This window comes from Mustela putorius, unplaced genomic scaffold (genome assembly GCF_011764305.1).
Source record: "Mustela putorius furo isolate JIRA1106 unplaced genomic scaffold, ASM1176430v1.1 tig00000145_pilon_pilon_pilon, whole genome shotgun sequence".
Taxonomy (NCBI): Eukaryota; Metazoa; Chordata; class Mammalia; order Carnivora; family Mustelidae; genus Mustela; species Mustela putorius.
The window spans coordinates 9,288,385-9,308,345 of NW_025421294.1; the positions used below are offsets into that span (position 1 = coordinate 9,288,385).

Below are 19,961 nucleotides of genomic sequence, written 5' to 3' on the forward strand. Positions count from 1 at the left end.
AGTAGTTTTAGCAATAAAAACAAGACTAAGACTTGTGTGATAACAGCAGCTCACGTTTGTTGAGCCCCCTTTCTGTGCTAAACACTCTGTGTTCATGATTTTACTGATTCTTCACAATAACCTGGGAGGTGAGTATTATTATTCACCTGTTTTTTTTTTTTTTTTCCCAGAAGGGGAGACTGAGGCACAGGGAGGGTTATGCAACTTGGTTGAGATGGTGACTAGTGGAATCAGGCTTCCAATGGAGGCCGTTTGACTTCCACGACCCATGCTTTTCCCGCCGCTCAGGAATAGTACCTGTGCGCATTCGCGTTGTTTTTAAGCTGTGTCTGTTCCATCTTTCTCAGGAGACTTCTGGAAGTCAGGTCGTGTCTCCTTTTATACCCTGTCCCAGTGCTGTAATAATAACTAAGCGAGTAATTTCTTGCTGCCATTACCTCTTAGGGGTAAAGTATTTTCAAGCAAGCTGAACTGGGCCAGTTACCTGATTCAGATGAATTTTCCCCAATAGCAGAGTACATGCCCCAGGCCATCCGGGTGATGCTGAAGGCTTTGAAGGTTTTGTTCAAGTTGTTTCTCTTTGTCATTTCATGGCCATACTTCCGAGTGTTTGAATTGACTAATAGGGAATCTGAGTATGAAAGATATGGACAGCTCACTTAGAGTTATGTTAAGAGGTAATAAAGATTTTAGAGTCATTTCCAGCATGATAAGATCAGTATCCTGGACTGAGTTATTTTGGTGCATCAATTTCAGCTTGTTTTAATGGCCTTTGGTCTTCTGCTTAATGTCAGTTGAGGCAACAGATTAATTCCCCATAAACAGTGGCTTGTCATGTCTTGTTGCTTAATTCTGGATTTTATGGAGAACTGGGAGAGATATTTATCCATTAAAGCAAATGATTATGTTGTGTCCTCTAAAGCCGTTGGGGTCAATGTCTTGCTTTAGCATCTGCAAAACTTTTTATGCAATCAAGTGATCAACAAATGGGTATCTTGATGAGAGTGGTGATGATCCTGGGGTAAGTGTTAATTTTAGATATCTTAAAAAATCAGAGTCTTGAGAGTAGTCCAGTTATTAAGTGATGTTTGGGTTGTATTATATCTGAGGGAAATAAACAGGAAGGAACATTTTAATAGTGCAAAATTTCCCTGAGATATTAAAAATTGAAGAAAGCCACAATCGGCCACTTTCTTTAAATCGAGATGCTATGTGGCATTTGGTTTCTTATTCTCTATCTGGGTCAGGAAGAGCTGTGACTCCTATAGATTCTTCACCTTTCATCTCATTCAGAAAAATGTGAAAATTTCTGGTTTTACTTCTCTCTTCCAATCTTCTACCAATTTTGGAAGATGACTTGCTGCCTGTCATCTTAGAGTAAGACAGCCAAAGGGAGGAAAGGACAAGGTAAGTGTAGAAGTTTGCATGGTTACTCCTTGCCCTGGCTAGGGGCCCTGGGTCCCCACTTGCTAGTTTTCTGATATCCTAATTTTGTGTTACACACGTGAGTTGGATAGTAAGTACCTGAGGGGTGGAAGCACATTATCTAGATTTGAATTCATTGTGTGCCATTGGCCAAGCTTACCTGTAAGATGGGGACAGTAGTACCTCCTGTCCAGTGGCAGACACGAACACTGATGCCAAGCACCAGGACAGGGTCTAACTCCTCACTCATGGTCCCAGTGTCCGTTATGATCATTTTCTTTTCCCTTGAAGTGCTGGGTTCTTAGCCTGTGATCTCTGTCCCTTTTACTATATTCTACATAACGTAGTCAGATGCATTTTCAAACAGTGCCGCTTTGATGATGTTGCTGTTGTTGTTGTTATTAGCTGTTTAAGAAAAAAAAATTCACTGGCATCCCATGGCTACAAAATGAAATTCAAATTTCTCATTGTGGCATTCAGGGTCTTCTATAATCTCACCAGAACCCCTCCCTAGTGGAAGGTTCTATCTTTCCACTGTTTAGCATGCCTTGAGTTGTAGCCACAAGGCTGTGGAGCACGCTGGTGATTCTGACACATGAGACATGTGGTCTCAAATGTGGGTCCTGTTGCTTTAGTGTTAGCCGGCATGCTCCATCTACTGTATTATTTTGCCCTTTTAATGTCTACATCTTATTTCTCTTAATGTTATTTGCCTCGAGGGCAAGAACTTGGTCTTTGTATCTCTGCAGGGAAGAGTTAACATAGCAGGCCTCAGACTGCTACTCTTGAAAAGGCCTGATGGCAAGGTGGGCTCTTGGCTGGTCTCTAGGAACCAGGTTCTCTGAGGGCTCTCGGTCTACACATAACTGATGGGTATGGTGCATTGTGCCTGGAGTTTTATGTACCACTCTAGTCTGTCCTTGAACACCTGCTTGCTCCTAGGAGTCTGGAAATTTTTAATGTGCTAGGAAGAAAGTACCTACATGACCAGCAGTAAGAAACCTTGGGCATTGAGTCTTTAAGGAGATGCCCTAGGCTGAATCCTTGTACACATGTTGCTGCATTTTGGTTGCAGGGGGCTGTGTTCTCTCTGTGACCTCTCATGGGAAGGAGAGAGCATAAGGAAGCCTGTATATGGACTCCTCCAGGATCACCCTCTGTCTTGTCTTCTTATGGTCTGGCTGTGTGTCCTTACTATATTGCTGCATAGAATCTCAGCTGTAAGAGCAATAGGCTGAGTTCTGGGAGTTCTCGCAGTGAATGTCTAAGTGTCAAGGTGGTCTTAGGTCCCTTGACACTGTCCTTTCCAAAACAGTTCTTAGAGTAGGTGCTCACTAAATACTTGGTGATCAGCTGTCATAAGTCTCTTAACATTGCAGATGCTTAAACAATTTAAACTCTTTTTTTGGTACCATTTCTTGTTCATTTCAGCAACTGTAAGTTGTATCTGTGTATGAACAGGCCAAACTTTGTAATGTATGATAGACTCACGTGTTCTTGCCCTGTCTTCCAAGAATGGTTCGTGTTTTGCTTATCTATTTTCTTTTCCTTCCCCACATTTCAAGCAAGGTTTGCTATTGCCAAATCAGTTCTTTTGGGCTTTTGTGATGTAGCATCAAGGGGAGAAATAGAGGGACAGAAGGAATGAGCTTTGGGGACGAGATCTGGAAGAAGGATTTGGTGGGGGGATTCTGAAGAGGAGAGGTGCATGCAAGAGCTCATGTGAGGTGAAGTCACCACATGAACAGAAGGGGGGCTTTATGAATTGTTGATGTGCACTAACCTTCCTTGTAGCACTGCTTGTGAAAGGGAGAAAGAGAATTTATTGTTTGGAAATTACTTCTGGGTTGCTTCTGAGTTGTAGTCTCTGAAGGTGACCATGCCTAAGACCAAGTCATGGTTCACAATTGAGGTTTTCAGTTTTTCATAGATTGTGCTTGAGGACGGGAACCATTGCATTTGTAGTTCTAAATTCCCTGTGTAAATCTTCAGTACGTTCTGGATGATACTGACTGGCTGCTTCATTCCCAGCCATTGTTTGAACACTATCAATGTGCCAGGCTCCAAGTGTGGGGATACAGAGATGAATAAAAAGAAGTCCTTGCTCACATCACAGAGGGGAGCCTGACTTGCACACACACATTTCCAATTCCACATGTGAAATACTGGTGGGAGAGTATGGGAGCCCAGGGAAGAGCATCTCTAATGCTTAGCCAAGCATTGTTCACATGTAGGTTCCATGATGCACAAGGTAAAGAAAACCTGGTCCTTACCTAGTTGAAGTAGCAACTAGAAGAGTTTAGAGAAAAGGTACATGGCATGTGTGATGGGGAAGGACATCTGGATGTGTTTTTGGAGCCTCAGCAAAGTGGCAGACCTTAGCAGAATTTGCTAAGGTCTAAGGTTTAGACCTTAGCCTTTCAGGTCCTGAAACTTGATTCAGTTTGATTTGAGTTTCTTGAGAGGGCATCTGCTGCTTAAGTGAGGAGTCCTATGAGTCAGCTAATGAGACTGATGTGTCAAGGAGAATGACATATTTCTGATGACAAAGATATCTGTCCCAGAAGCCACAATCCTCATCAGCTTGATCATCACATTCTATTCCAACTGAAAGACCTTAAGGCAAACCAGTCCATAACCAGGCTTGAGGTGCGCAGAATCAGGACTAGAGGAGTCTGTTAAGTGACTTGCATGTTTTATGGTAGGGTAAAGTGGAATATTGACATCTATATTCGGAATAGCTATGGCCAAATGATGTTAAACTCAGAATGTAATGATCAAAACTCCTTTGCACCTTGGGAGAGCTGGAGTGAGCACGATCTACATTTGCCTCTGTGGCCTCACTTTTCTAGGATGATGTGAGTGATAAGCATTCTTTTTGTGTCCTTTTTTTAAGGACATGTGAGCGTTTTTCATTGTACTGTAAGACAAGCTCTGTTTATCTGGCAGCCATTGACTCTCTTTAAGGTGATAATACCTATGTCACCATTTGATTCTGATTATTAATTTTAAAATAGTTTAAATCATGAGCCTTGGAGGGTGTTCTGATGTCCATTTTGGGAGTTTTGGCAGAGCAGGCCCATCCCATAGTACCCACCATGCACCTGCAGTGGAGGAGCCCAGACACAGGGACCACTTTACGCCTAAAAGTCTTGAATTTCATTGGTTGGTTTATGTTGCCCTGGTCCAGTAGTTACAACTTATTTTTTTTCTCACTGTGTAAATATCAGTTTCAGCTGCTGGTCCTTATTTTTCTTTAGCAGCTGCGTACTTGATCTCCATAGAATTAATTAACATTAATAATTTTTGCAAATATTTTGGCACTTACTAACTTGGAAGTGCCATCCCTTAGAAAAACATGCCATGCAGTGGTTAAAAATCATCAATTCACAGACTGCCTATGACTTTTCACTGTATATTTATCAATACTTATTTTGTCGTGTTAGGGACTTGCCCAAGATCACACACCTAGTTGGTAGTGGACTTGCCATAGCTTTGCGACTCATATTCTTTTGTATGTATAGTATTGCATGTTTCCTTTGTATTATGTGCCAGTACCTCTTTGAAAGGGAACATGTGTTTACTGAGTGCAGGTGTTTGTGTCTTTTTTTTTGGTACTATGAGTGCCTAGCACACAGCCTAGAGATGAAAAAAAAGATTTGTTGGATAAATGATTACATGATACCAACAAAAAGGACAAAACCTTGGGTTTCTTCTTGGTCCACATGAGATGTTTCTCCCACTTCATCACATACAAAGAATAAAGAGCATATTCATTATTCATTCAGCACCTGTTACGCTTGAGGCGATCTCCTAGGTGCCACACTGAACAAAGACAGTAAGGACAAAAGCGCTGTTGCAGAGATACAGAGACCACAAGGGAAAACATAGAAGTGACTAATACTAATGCATGGCACAAGTCAAGTGCCCTAAAGGACACACAAAGGCATGATGATCATACCCCAGAGAAGGGAAATATCATACCTTGTGGGAGGATGAGAGAAGGCTTCTTGGGTGAGGTGATTTGTCCTGAATTTGGAGCAGCATCTACATTTCAGAGATAAAAATAAGCTCCTAGATTGGGAGGGTGGAGTGGGCAGAGGGTGCAGGAGGAAATAGGTGAATGTGTATTGGAGTGCTCCAGGAAGTCTCCCTTAGGTGGTATGTGAGGGGCAGTGCATGTGTGTGGAGGGCAGTGGAGCAAGAATGGAAAGTCAGGGTAGTTCCTCGGCATTGTTGGCTTGTCCAGGCTCAGGGGCTTGCACTCGGTTCATGTAGGAGAGTGTAGACTACAGGTTATTAGGCAGCAGAGGGCAGGTTGGTTTTGAGGGGCAGGGCAGGGAGATAAGTTGGGAGGGGATTGCAATGATTGAGGAATAGGTAGGGAGCAGTGAACCACAAGGTGGCAGCAGAGATGAAGAGGAAGGGACTGTATGGTAGCCTGTGGGTATTATGCGGGAAATGCAGGAGCAAGGAGCCATTCACAGTAGGCATTTCCCACTTACCACAACTTGTTAAGATTGTCTTTACAAATACTCATCTCATTTGCCTGTGAGATCCTAGAGGACAGGGCCCATGTAATATTCATGTACTGAAACGGACATGGCCGGCGTGTGGAAAATGCTTGTTGGATAAATGAATGGACGTTCGGAGGGCTTGGTAATGGAGGCGAGTGTTGGTGACATGTTTCTTTGGGGACTGCTGGAATTTGGAGGTGTGGTTCATTTTTCTGATGCACTTTCTGGAAATAGATGACAGAACTGGAGAACACTTACAAGCTGATGCTTAAGTGGGGGCGAGATAAAAGGTGTGGTATACTTGAGTTTAGTATGCAGTAACTTCTTTCAAGACATCCGGTGAGCCTGGAAGAAAGTGCAGCAGGCATCCATCAGGGGAGATGGGAATGTGGAACAAAGTTTGGACAGATGGGGAGGACTGGGTGGGACATGTGGGCTGTGTTAGCCAGTGAAAGCTGGAGGGGAGGAGGCGTAGCCTAATGAGAAGCGGGAAAGCCAGGAGTTGAGCATTTTAGAGTCTGAAGTCAGACTGCCTGAATTCAAAGGCTGGCTGTCCTGATTCATTTTGTGGTTTCAGTGACTTCACTTTCTCTGGACTCAATTTCCTCTTCTACAGAGGGAGGATAATAATAATAACTGCATAAAAACATATCCAGCCTTCAGAACAGAGCCTGTAAGATAGTAAGCACTCTGTAAGCATTAATTACTCTTCTTAACAAAACCCACTCTACTTTGTATGTTTAATCCCTCCTAACTAGGGAGGTGATCTTATCCTCAGATCACAAATTAGGAAACGTATTCAGAGCGGTTGCTAGTCTGCTCAGATTCACACCACCACTTAGTGAAGCTTGCCACAGATAGGTTCCTCCCCAATCCACTGGGCACCAGCTCAGGCACTCTCTCCTCCAGCACTCTGCCTGAGCATCTTGGATAAGGTGAGACCACTTGGGATGAAGTTAGCCTTGTTTACTAGGGACTAGGGAGCTATGGCAGATGTTGGAGCAGGGGCATCAAGTGAGCAATGTGTATGCTGCCAAGATTCACCGGGCAGGGCAGTCTCATAAAAGAGAGCAGGGGTGGGGGAAGACTGGGGTACTGAGGATTCAGACCAGAGATAGCTCAGGCAATGGCAAGGTGTGGCGAGCCCATTGTCGAAATGTGCTGGAACTAGCTAATTAGTACCTCATGCAATGACATGAAACTGTCCGTATAGGAAGGAAACTCACTGTAGGGGCACGAAAATGCAGAGTGGAACTTGGAGTGCCAACGTGCAAGTATCAAAACCGGGACCCTTGGAAAATACGATTCTGTGAACAGTAATGAGGAAGTCGGGAGGGGAGCCCCTTCAGTAACTGTTCCCTTCAAGAAAAGTGCGTTTAGAGGAACCAGCCCAGAGAATAGAGCCTGAGCATCAAAGTGGGGCATCTGGTTATTTTTAGTAACAGTTGGCTCTGATGGAACACTCTGGGTAGCGGTTACCTCACTGCCAACCCAGCTCTGCCTCCCTCCCTTTACTAAGGAAGCTGATGGATGGTTTCTTTCTTCCCTAGAGGAGGATGTTTTCTGTAAAGAGTGGGCATGTGATCTCTTTTCAAAGAGGACGTTTCCAGGGTGCCTGGGTGGCTCAGTCACTTAAGCATCTGACTCTTGATTTCAGCTGAGGTCATGATCTCAGGATTCGAAGACCGAGCCCCTTTCCAGGTGCCACAGTCATCAGAAGTCTGCTTGCTTCTCTCTCTCCGCCCTCCCCCACTTGTGCTCTCTTTCTAAAATAATGAATACCTCTTAAAACAACAACGACGACACAAAATAAAAAGGAGGTTTCTACCGCTCCATAATTCTCATCCATGATGAGGACAGGGCTTTGTATTTAAGACTTTGTATTTAAGCAAATCAGTTACGTTGACTTCCTCTTTTCTATTTCGGGCCCCCGCAGAACTTCCCATTCAAGTGGGACCAAGCAGCCAACACAAAGCTGGAATTTTCTCCTGACGTTGATGCGCCATGGGCATAATGTAAGTTCACGGGATGAGGTGTTTGTCTGGATTCGTAGTCCAAGTGGGTCCTCCGCGGGTTTGGTCTTTCTACCACGCCGAGTGACCTGGCCGAGCTGAGCGCCCCTGCGGGGAGTTAGTGCTGGGCTCGGGCCTCGCGGATCCGCGCAGCCAGCGAGCTCCGCGCCGCGTCTAGACGCAGCAACTTCTCCCTCTGACCCTCCCTAAGGCTACTATACTTTGGTTTATTTTTCTCAGCTTTTCTGTGAATGTTTTAGTAGCGTGAAAGGGCAAGGCAGGCAGACCTCAGATTTTTTTCTCCCTTCCCCTCTCATTAGTCTTTCTTTCTCTGTCGATCATTCAACATCATGTGTCCTTTCATTGTCTCATTGCTTTGTTCATAGTGCCTTGTGGGGTGGCTGCTGTAATCCCCATTTTGCAGAACGTGAAACTGAGGTTTAAGGGACTGGTCCCGAATGGGCCAAAATCACTCAGTTAACAACACCGGCACGGAATCCTCAGTCTTCTGTCTTCAGGGCTCTCAGGGGTGCTATTTCTCCCGACTGAGGTTGCTGACGGAGAGGAGAGGAAGTGGTGGCTGGGCTGCGAATCCTGAACAGCTCTCATCCACCAGTGAATCATGGACCCCGATTAATAACACAGAAAATGTTAAGGAAATATATTTCCATGCAATTCTTCATACCTATAGGACTTTGAGACTTCTGTGGTGTCACAGACGTCAGTGTGATGTGACCAGGGGAGTCACTGTCTGCATACACTGAGAAAACCTATACAAGTCAGACCTGGGCCTAGAAGTGGTTGACACCTGTGTTCAGATGATCTGTGTTTCTCTTGTTAGTTGCTGAGCGGAGGGTAGTAGCACAAAGATGCTTTTATTTCCTTGCTCCGTAAATTTTGGCAAGGCAAAGGGGTGTAGGAAATCAGTTTTGAGTTGGGCTTGATGGTTCTATGAAAACTTTAACATATGGTTAGTCCTGGAGGTGTTAAAAGGGGATTGGAATTTGTGGCTACTCAGCAGCAGCTAGCACGAGAACTCTGCTTCTTGGGAACAATAAGAAATAGGGCAGAGGTAATGGGTAAGACTTGTAGAAGCCTTGGTTGCTCCTTTTGCCTGGCACATCTCTGGAATGATCCCACTCATCCAGGGCTCTGAAATGGCTCCTTTCATTATGGGGAGAAGAGCCCTGCAGAGTCCTCAGGGCTGCACATGTCACCAAGTTGTCCTGATAGATAGCAAACTCCAAGGGACCTCCTGTGTCATGGCCTCAGGCTGGAGGATGTTTTCCTGACATAGTCCCCAAGCCAGATGGCGTCCTGTCTTGAATCAGGCCCCTCCCTGGGCAGCAGAAAGCAGAAGTGTGGGGTGCATGGTGGTGATCTGGACAGTGGCCTGGGGCCACTGCCCACATTGCTGTGAGATCCTCACCGTTCTCTCTCTGGACTCACAGATGACAAGGAGTGAAGGAGGGAAGTCAAATGTTGTGGCAAGGAGAGGCTGGCAAACATGTGCAGGGCCAGCAGAAGTCTCTCACTGGAGTGAGGTGCTGAGAGAGGAGGGTATTGAGATTTGGGAAGGAAGCTCAAAAGTCTTAGTCCTAAGGCAAAGGATTAAACAAAGAAAAAACACACACCCAGGCTGGAATATGGTTGAGGTGGGGTGAATATTTCATATAACTGTCTGAGGGGAATGGGGTTGGATGAGATCCAAAGGGCATCTGAAGATAGAGCACAAAGGAGGCGATAAAGAACATAGTCTCATGATTGACCAGAGGCTCCCTGGTTGCCAGGCACAGTCTTTCTCAGAGGGCTCCTACATCTGCTTTTTGTGCCCAAACAGCCAGCCAGTATTTTCTTAAAAAGCCCGTGACAGAATTTTTGTACACTGAATTCTTTTTTGAAGGCACAAGGGAATATTGCCCCTTAAAAGAACTTCAGGGGAATCACTTTGGAAAAGCAAAGAGTCATTTTAAGGCATAGACACTCAACAATTGATTTTGAATCTCTGAATTTTAATGCATTTGCCCAGAGTAGAGTTGGACATTTCACCCTTCCACCGGGTGGGATAGTTTTTCTGTTACATAGATGGCCTGTCAAGTTCTTAACTGAGCATTGTGATTAACTCTTTTTACTTTGATGTTCTGGGGGTCGGGGGTGGGGGAGAGGGAACCATTTCATACAGCAGAATTTAAACCACTTGAAAAAGTGATTTTCTTTCTTTCTTTCTTTCTTTCTTTTTTTTTTTTAAAGATTTTATTTATTTATTGACAGGCAGAGATTACAAGTAGGCAGAGAGGCAGGCAGAGAGAGAGAGGAGGAAGCAGGCTCCCCATTGAGCAGAGAGCCGGATGCGGGGCTCGATCCCAGGACTCTGGGATCATGACCTGAGCTGAAGGCAGAGGCTTTAACCTACTAAGCCACCCAGGCACCCCGAAAAAGTGATTTTCTTAAAAAAAAACACAACAAAAAAACCAAAACTCTTCTTTTTCAAGGAAAGGGCTCTCCAACAGCACTTTTGGTGACAGTTTCCAAAAAACAATCCTACTGACAGAGACACTCAGCCTTTAAGTCTGGCTTTTGGAAAATGAACATTAATTCTTTTTTCTAAACAGGACACTGTGAGCTCAGTCATGTACACTATGAAAATAATTGGTGTGTGTTAGTACACTTTGTGCCAGATTTCATGCTTGTTGAAAGGTGATTGGAATGAAACCAGCATATTTAAAGGTCAACTGGTTGTTCTTAAACGGGGCAGAATTTTAACTCTTTCATGATCATGGATTGTAACTACATGGCCATTTTAGGAAAGAGAAGAGACTGTGTACTGCCTTTTAACATTGTGACCTTTTCTCCTTAAATTTTTAAAAACTTCTCAGGGTTCTCTTGTGGATGAAAAGGGTCTGAGAAATGAGTTCTCAGCTGGTATTTGGAAATGGGTGGGAAAGAAGACTTAGCTCTTTTTAAACTACTAAATTTAGGTCAGGGTTCTAATGGGACAGTGCATAGCACATAAACCATGTCTAAATGTCATGTTGCAAATTCTCCCTTTTTAATAAGTACCTCTGGTTCACTAGTGAGTGCTAGTAATAGTCTCGTCTCTTTCTTCCTACTTTTGAACACTTTTTTTTTTTCTTAGCTTCTGTAAAAGCTTGGTGGAGAAACCACTATGTAATCATCAATATGTATCCCAGCCCATTGATGCTGACTGTGTTTTTGGGTATTTCGCTAGGCTTTGGGGTTTTGATGCCTTTCCTACTAGTGATTTTGGATGCATAGGTTAAATAGTTTATTTTTTGTTGATCTTTGTTTCTTTCTTTCTTTTTTGTTTCTACAGATTTTTAAAAATTATGTTCAGATAGCCGGCATATAGCACATCATTGGTTTTTGATGTAGTGTTTCAGAGATTCATTAGTTGTGTGTAACACCCAGTGCTCATCAGTTTCTTTGTTTAGTTTTCCGAAATAAAGTTGGAAACTTCCTTCTCTTGACAAGTAAGGTGACTTTTAGTCGTTGGGTGCTGAAACTTCTTATTTTCTGGATAAACACCCTGGGGAGTCCCTAGAAACTTTCGAGCCTTTCATGATGAGGACTCCAGTTTGTAAGATACCAGAAACAGTCTTTCTTAAGGAAAAACCTCTGTGAGATCGGCATTGGATGTTTCCACACAAGAGTTTACAGGTAAAGGAAGTTGGAATCCAAGCACCAATAGACCTTGAGTGTATGGGGAGTCTTGTAGTTGTAACTAAAGGCAAACTAAAGTTACCCTGAAAAATCAGAGTCTCACTTTGTCAAGGAGGTAACACAGTATTCTTTTCTTTCTTGGTTAACTTCATACTCTGCCTTTAGTTCTTCTCTCTGTATATTGTACACAACTTTTTAGCTGTGAGACTGCTGGTTGCTTTAAAACTCTCTCATTGGCCTCATCTGCAAAATGGGCATAACCTCATCTTCCTCAGTGTTACTGTGAAAATTAAATGAGTTAATTCATGTATAATGATTGAGACAATACCTGGCACAAAACAGACATACAATAAATGTTACTTATTATTACTATCATTATAATTGCTATAAATCTAATCTTTTTCATTAGTTGCTATGCCATAAGGGGATGTTTGACCTAGAGGGTCTCTTCTGTTTGGGGTAGTAAAGGCCAAGAATTGAAGTTAAAACTGCTTTCTTCTTATCACCCCAATATTTATTGTCTAAACTCTAGCTGAGGTTAGTGGGAGACATCATAAGTGAGATGGTGTTCCTGAGCCAGAGAGCTGGGAGAGCCAGTTGCCAAGGTGGTTCTTGAGGGAAACGATGGGGAGCTAGACATGGTGGCAGGATCACTGTTCAGCTGCGGAGGAAAGTTTGCAAAGACTGAAGCTGACTAAAGACTATAAGCAAGAAGGGCATTCATTGCTCAGGGGTGGTTTTCAAAAAGAGACCATTAGATAGGAGCCAAGAGGAAAGCTGGGGAAACGTCTCCTCTGACAGCTGTCCTTTATGGCCACTCACACGTTCCAGTACCCTCCCTGAGCTAAAACTCACTTGTTCTTGGACATTTTCTTTCACAGACACTGAGCTCTGGTTACCTTCATGACAGTGTGGTTCTCATGTTCTTCTCTAACTCACTCATTGAAGACCCAGAGTTCTCACGATTTACTAAGTTAATTCTACCCTATAACAGACTAATTCACAAATCTAACATTTACATTTGAGCTAAAGCAAAATTGATACAGCTACAAAATACTTGCTGTGATAAATACCAGGTATTAGAACATTAATGACACTTAGAATTATGTTAAAAAATAGTTTTCAGAGCATGGTTTTTCAAAAATTCTTGTTGCAGACAAGATTAAGAAACAGATTTTTAAAATCATACCCTCTGTATACCCATACAGATACCTGTGTGTGGATATTATATGTATATCACTTAAGCAAAAGTTTCATGAAAAAAATTCTTAATCTTATGACATGTGATGTACTTTGATAATTCCTATCTGATGGAAAATAAGAGTGTGTGTAACCTGCTAAGCACGTAGCTTACAGTTTAAAAAATCCTGATCTAGAGTACCATCCAGTGCTTTTTGTTTGAGTTCTTGTAGATGGTCCACCTAATCATACATACAGTCATACGTATATACATACCAACCATAATGTTGTCAGTTCTTCCATGAAGTCAATGCTTTCACAAAACAAATATCAACAGTCTTAACTTTTTTTTTTAACAGAGACAAACATTCTAAAAATTATATAGAAATAAAGTTATCTAAGAATAACTAACAGAGCTCTAAAGAAAAGGAACAAGGAGTGAAGATTTACTTTCTCAGATATTGATACTTGGAATAATTAAGACCAGTGTGGTTTGACAAAAAGACAGGAAAAGAGCCCACAATAGTGGTCTGATATGTCTTCTGTTAGATACATTTCTGTGTATTTGACATTTTTGATGCTGTTGTAAATTATTTAATTTTACAAATTCATTTTCTGTTGCTAGTATCAGATACACATTTGATTTTTCTCTCTTGGTCATCTCTCTAATTAACTCAAATACTTTATAGATTCTCTTGAATAACAATCACATTATCTAAAAACATTGATATTTTTACTTTTTTCCCCCCCAATCCTATGCTCTTTTTTTGTTTGGCTTTTATTTTGTCTTATTACTTTGCCTGGGCCTTACATACAGTGTTGAATAGAAATGATGATGGCACGTATCCTTTTCCCTTTATGAATCTCAAAGAAAGTTTTCAACATTACGGTATAAAATGTGAAATTTGCCATGGTGTTTGAGAATTACTGTGAATATTCTCTGTTAGATAAATAGATGTTAAATTTTATCAAATGCTCTTTCTGAATCAAAATGATAGAGATTTCTCTTTCAATGTATTAATCTGGTTGAATTTACTGAATTGCTAGTTTGAATTTTAAACCAACTTAAAAAAATTTTTTTTAAATTTTTAAAAAAAATTTATTTACTTATTTATTTATTTGACAAAGACAAGAAATCACACGTAGGCAGAAGTAGGCAAAGAAGCAGGCACAGGGACCCTGGGATCATGACCTGAGCTGAAGGCAGAGGCTTAACCTACTGAGCCACCCAGGCACCCTTGTTAAACCAACTTTGAGCTCCTGGAATAAACTGAATGTAGCTATGATATATTACATTCCTATTAATATATATTAATATTTTAAGATTTTGGCATTTATCACATGAGAGAGTCTGATCTGAATTTTCTTTCTTTCTTTTTTTTTTTAAGTAGCTTTTTCAGGTTTTTGTGTCAAGGTAATGCTAGCCTCATGAGCTGGGGGATAGAGTGGATATTTTGTAACTTTTCTAATCTCATTTCTTTCTTGGTCAGTCTTACTAGGGTTTATCAGATTTATTAGATTTTTCAAAGAATCATCTGTTCATCTGTTGTCTTTGTTGATATTCTGTTGTAGTTTTAAAAGATGTCCACTAGTTCTATTTTTACATTTTCATTTTCTTCTCTTTTCTTTGGTTTTAATTTGCTGTTCTTATATAACTTCTAGAGATAGATCCTAACATAAATGATTTTCAGGCTTTTTTCTCATCCAGTATATACATTTAAGACTATATACACTTCTTACAGGTCAGATTTGGCTGTATCACACAAAATTTCCTTTGCAAGATTTAAACTTTTGTTTAGTTAAAAATACATCTGAATTTCTACTGAGACTTCTTCTTTGATCCATGTGTCATTAATTTCCAAACCTGTAGGGATTTTCTACTTACCTTAGTCATTTCTGGCTTAATTCCATGATGTTCACTTAAAGTAAAAAATATATATTCTGTTGTTAATAAGGGCTGTGTTCTATATGTGTTAATAAAATAAAGTTTTTCATTCTTGTTACTTATATTTTCTCTGTAATTACTGATTATTTTTCTGTGTATTACATCTGTTACAAGAAAGATGTGTTAAAATGTTCTATCATGATTTGTGGATTTATTACTTTTCTTTCTAATTCTGTCCATTTTTATGTTAAATATCTTCAGTCTGTGCTATTAGGAACTTATACTTTTAGAATTGTTATCTTCTGGTAAATTGAGCCCCTTTTCATTGTGACATATTCCTCTTTATTTCAGCTTACATTTTTTGTCTTCAAGTCTGCCTTGTGTGGTGTGAATATCATGGCCTCAGCTGTATTTGGGGACGTTGTTTGCATAGTGACTTTTCCCCATCTGTCACCTTCAATCTCTTGAAATCCTTATATTTGAGGAATGCTTCATATAGGCATGTATCTTTTTTGTTTAATCCAGCCCAGCAATTTTTGTCCTTTAATTAAAATATTTAATCTTATACAATCATAAATATATGTTGCATTTAAATCTACCATGTTTTTATTTGTTCCCTATCTGTTCCATTTTTTAAAATCTCCTTTCTCTCTTTTTTTCACTTTCTTTCGGTTTGAGGTTTAAAAAAATATTATTGTTATTATCATTTACTTTTCCATATCTATGGCCCTGGTAGTTACATATCCTTTTCTGTGTTTCTAAGAGATTAACAGAAGTTGTTACATGTATCATGGACTCATTAAAGCCCAAGATAAATTAATACTTGGCCATTTCCTGGGCACTTTCCAAAAATACATGTTTACAAATGTTGGCTATTCTGAAGGAGATTATGCTGAGTGAAATAAGTCGAACAGAGAAAGTCAGTTATCATATGGTTTCACTTATTTGTGGAGCATAAGGAATAACATGGAGGACATTAGGAGAAGGAAAAGAAAAATGAATTGTGGCAAATTGGAGGGGGAGACAAAAGATGAGAGATTGTGGACTCTGAGAAACAGACTGAGGATTTTGGAGGGGAGGTGGGTGGGGGGATGGGTGAGCCTGTTGGTGGGTATTAAGGAGGACATATATTGCATGGAACATGGGGTGTGGTGCATAAACAATTAATCTTGGAACATGAAAAAAGTAAAATTAAGATGTTAAAAATACATATTTAGCTCCTTTTTGGATGTTTATTTTTTTCTGTATCTTGGTTTTCTAGCTATGACCTTTTTCTTTCTTTTTTTTTATATGAATGAAGTTGTGCTATCTTTTTTTTTTAAATTTTTAAATTTTTTATAAACATATATTTTTATCCCCGGGGGTTCAGGTCTGTGAATCGCCAGGTTTACACACTTCACAGCACTCACCAAAGCACATACCCTCCACAATGTCCATAACTCCACCCCCCTTCTCCCAACCCCCCTCCCCCCAGCAGCCCTCAGTTTGTTTTGTGAGATTGAGTCACTTATGGTTTGTTTCCCTCCCAATCCCATCTTGTTTCATTGATTCTTCTCCTACCCACTTAAGCCCCCATGTTGCATCACCACTTCCTCATATCAGGGAGATCATATGATAGTTGTCTTTCTCTGCTTGACTTATTTCGCTAAGCATGATACGGTCTAGTTCCATCCATGTTGTAGCAAATGGCAAGATTTCATTTCTTTTGATGGCTGCATATTATTCCATTGTGTATATATACCACATCTTCTTGATCCATTCATCTGTTGATGGACATCTAGGTTCTTTCCATAGTTTGGCTATTGTGGACATTGCTGCTATAAACATTTGGGTGCACGTGCCCCTTTGGATCACTACGTTTGTATCTTTAGGGTAAATACCCAGTAGTGCAGTTGCTGGGTCATAGGGCAGTTCTATTTTCAACATTTTGAGGAACCTCCATGCTGTTTTCCAGAGTGGTTGCACCAGCTTGCATTCCCACCAACAGTGTAGGAGGGTTCCCCTTTCTCCGCATCCTCGCCAGCATCTGTCATTTCCTGACTTGTTGATTTTAGCCATTCTGACTGGTGTGAGGTGATATCTCATTGTGGTTTTGATTTATATTTCCCTGATGCCGAGTGATATGGAGCACTTTTTCATGTGTCTGTTGGCCATCTGATGTCTTCTTTGCAGAAATGTCTGTTCATGTCCTCTGCCCATTTCTTGATTGGATTATTTGTTCTTTGGGTGTTGAGTTTGCTAAGTTCTTTATAGATTTTGGACACTAGTCCTTTATCTGATATGTCGTTTGCAAATATCTTCTCCCATTCTGTCAGTTGTCTTTTGATTTTGTTAACTGTTTCCTTTGCTGTGCAAAAGCTTTTGATCTTGATGAAATCCCAATAGTTCATTTTTGCCCTTGCTTCCCTTGCCTTTGGCGATGTTCCTAGGAAGATGTTGCTGCAGCTGAGGTGTGACCTTTTTCTTTATGTCTGAAGAGTACCTTTAGTGTTTTCCCGAGTACATGTCTGCTGCTAAGGAGTCCTTGTTTTTGTTTTTCAGAAAGTGTCTTTGTTTTGTCTTTGTTCCTGAAAGATATGTTTACTGGGTATAGAATTCTAAGTTGGTAATTATTACCTTGCAGCGTTTTGAAGATATTCTGTTGTTTTGTTTCCATTGTCCTTCAAGATCTTCTAAGTCTTATCTGGCCAGGTAGAAACTATATCTATATCTATATCTATATCTGTATCTATATGTCTTAAGGGTGAACAGAAATGCATTGGAATTCACAGTTCTATATTTATAGCATTTAAAGTTTACAGATGCTTAGCTGAAAATTTTTTTTACGTGCTCATCAAGTGCAGATGTCAAAGGAATCAACTATTTGATTACTTAACATAAGATCTTTGTTTAATGTAGAAACTAAAGGATAGTCCTGGGTTATTGAAACATTCTAGGAATTGTTTCTATAACTTTCAAAAAGAGGGAGCATAAAACATGTAAACCTAGCTTAACTATGTGAAAGTATGCAAAGATAATGCAAAAGTATGCAGGCAGCTGTCTTGATCTGAAATGGCTTTCACCATCTCAGAGACGTTCACTTTCTAAACACATACACATAAAACTGTTTCATAGCCTTTTTGTTTATAAATCAGTCTAATAGATTCTTCGTTGTATTAGTTTTCCTCATCATTTAGTTAGAGTTTTATTTTTGCATGGTTGTTGGTTAGCTGTGTTTCATTGCATATTTTCAGTTTTGGATATCAGTTGTTGGAAAAATAACTAAATGTGGTACCTTCCTGCCAGGCCTGGAATTGTGTATTTGACTTGTGACTGATTTCTTCACCTAGAAAATTATTTTGGCTGCAATATTATCTTCTTTCAGAATTAATATAGTGCTTGAAATGTGAACCAAGCTTTTACCTTTGAAATGTGTTTTTCTTTCCCTGAAATATGCTATAAACAATATATAGTTACGAATGTGAGTTTTATAGTAAAATAAACCTGGCTTCAAACAGTAACTCTGTTAATCACTAGTTGTACATCCTTGGAAAAATCACTTCAGCTCTGGATCCTTAGTTTTATTGTTTATAAATTGAGATCAGTAATTTCTATATTATGTTACCATTTTAAGAATAAATTTTTATTATTAATTTTTAAAACTTCTGTGATGTGGTATCATCCGCTAAGTTCCTTCATGGTCTAATGTGTTTTATTGGCAGGTGATATTTGGTCGTAGGCTGGTTCCTTATGAAATAAATACAAATAATTGACCACTTTATATTCTTTGGAGTTTATGAAGATTTATATTCAGTGAATCTGAGAGCCTAGGGCATAGAGTAAATTTTGTATTTTTGATTTAACAAGTGTGGTGGTTAATTTTGTGTGTCAGCTTTACTGGGTCACAGGATACCCAGATACTTGGTTAAACATTACTTGTGGATGGGGATGTGAAGGTAGTGGGTAAGATTAGCATGGAACTGGTAGTAAAGAAGACCCCCTCTACCCTTAGTCCCCAGAGTGGTTGGGTATACTCCAGTCTTTTGATGACCTGAATAGGACAAAAAAATGGAGGAAGGGAGAATTGATTTTCTTTGCCTGACTGCTGAGCAAAGACATGAGTCTTCCGCCTTTGACTGAGTCTTACACCATTAACACTCCAGTTTTCACATTTATACCACAGGCTCTCTCTGTGTACATCTCTGTGTCTCTATATCTAGGTCCAGCTGATTCTGTTTCTCTGAAGAATCCTGACTAACACAATAAGCATTTACTTAGTCTCTTATAATGCAGTATTCGGCCTTCTTACTTCACCTCTCATCCTGTAAACTTTGTCCTTTTCTTGGAATATTTAGTGCTGCATTTTAGTATTTCTGTGCTTTTTGCTGGCAATTTTGTGAAACAGCCCCCAGTGAAGTGCTGAAGTGTGGTGTAGCATTCTTAAGCAGAAGAAGGCTGTAATGTGTCTTATAGAAGACAGGTATTCATTAGATGAATTTTGTTGAGGCCTGAATTATAGTGCAATTGTCCATGTGTTTAATGACAATGAATCAATGAAAGATATATTGAATAAGGTATCTTAAACAGTAGCACATATAAAACCAAGTTATGTATAGACAGGTTGATGAAAATGTGACTATAGGCTCCCAGGAACCTAACCCTATATTTGTCTTAGGAATAGAAGTTCAGTATTTACTAATTTGATGTTCTCAGTTACTTAATAGAACAGAATTAAGGAGCACCAGGTAGCACAATTTGTTGAGTGTCTTGACTCTTGATTTCGGCTCAGGTCATGATCTCAGGGTCTTGGGATGGAACTCCATAGGGCTCTTTGTTCAACAGGGAATCTGTTTTGGGATTCTCTTTCTCTCTCCCTTCCCCCACTCTCTCTCAGATAAATAAATAAATAAATAAATAAATAAATAAATAAATACAACTTTTAAAAAGAACATAATTAATAGGAATAATGTATAAACATTTTATTTAAGTTAAAGAGATGGCCAATGAATATGCGTGTCTAGACATTTTGTAGAAGTATCCAACCCGAACAAAATAGATCTATTTTTATGTAATTTTGAAAGATTCTAAATAGAATCTCAGTCATTCTGGTTGGTTTATTTTAGCAGTTATTTACTGGTTATTATATCAAGTCAGGTGCAGTAGAGTTACACACCTACCATGGAAGGCAGTGACCGATGTGTAATCAGCAGTGTTGACATTAATTTGTATTCTTGGAGTGGATATAAAATAGAATCAGATAAGGTCCTGTCTGTCCCTGAAAAA

The 19,961-nt window shown here is 40.1% G+C and overlaps 1 protein-coding gene across 3 annotated transcripts in view; it reads left to right on the forward strand.

The window, feature by feature from the left end:
• Positions 1-19,961, forward strand: part of PDE4D (phosphodiesterase 4D) — a 1,492,536-nt gene that overhangs the window by 298 nt on the left and 1,472,277 nt on the right. For all 3 annotated transcript variants that reach the window (XM_004744606.3, XM_045075658.1, XM_004744608.3), the window contains exon 2: positions 7,879-7,957. The gene's annotated coding sequence lies outside the window, so the exon portion shown is untranslated. The remainder of the gene's footprint in view (positions 1-7,878; positions 7,958-19,961) is intronic.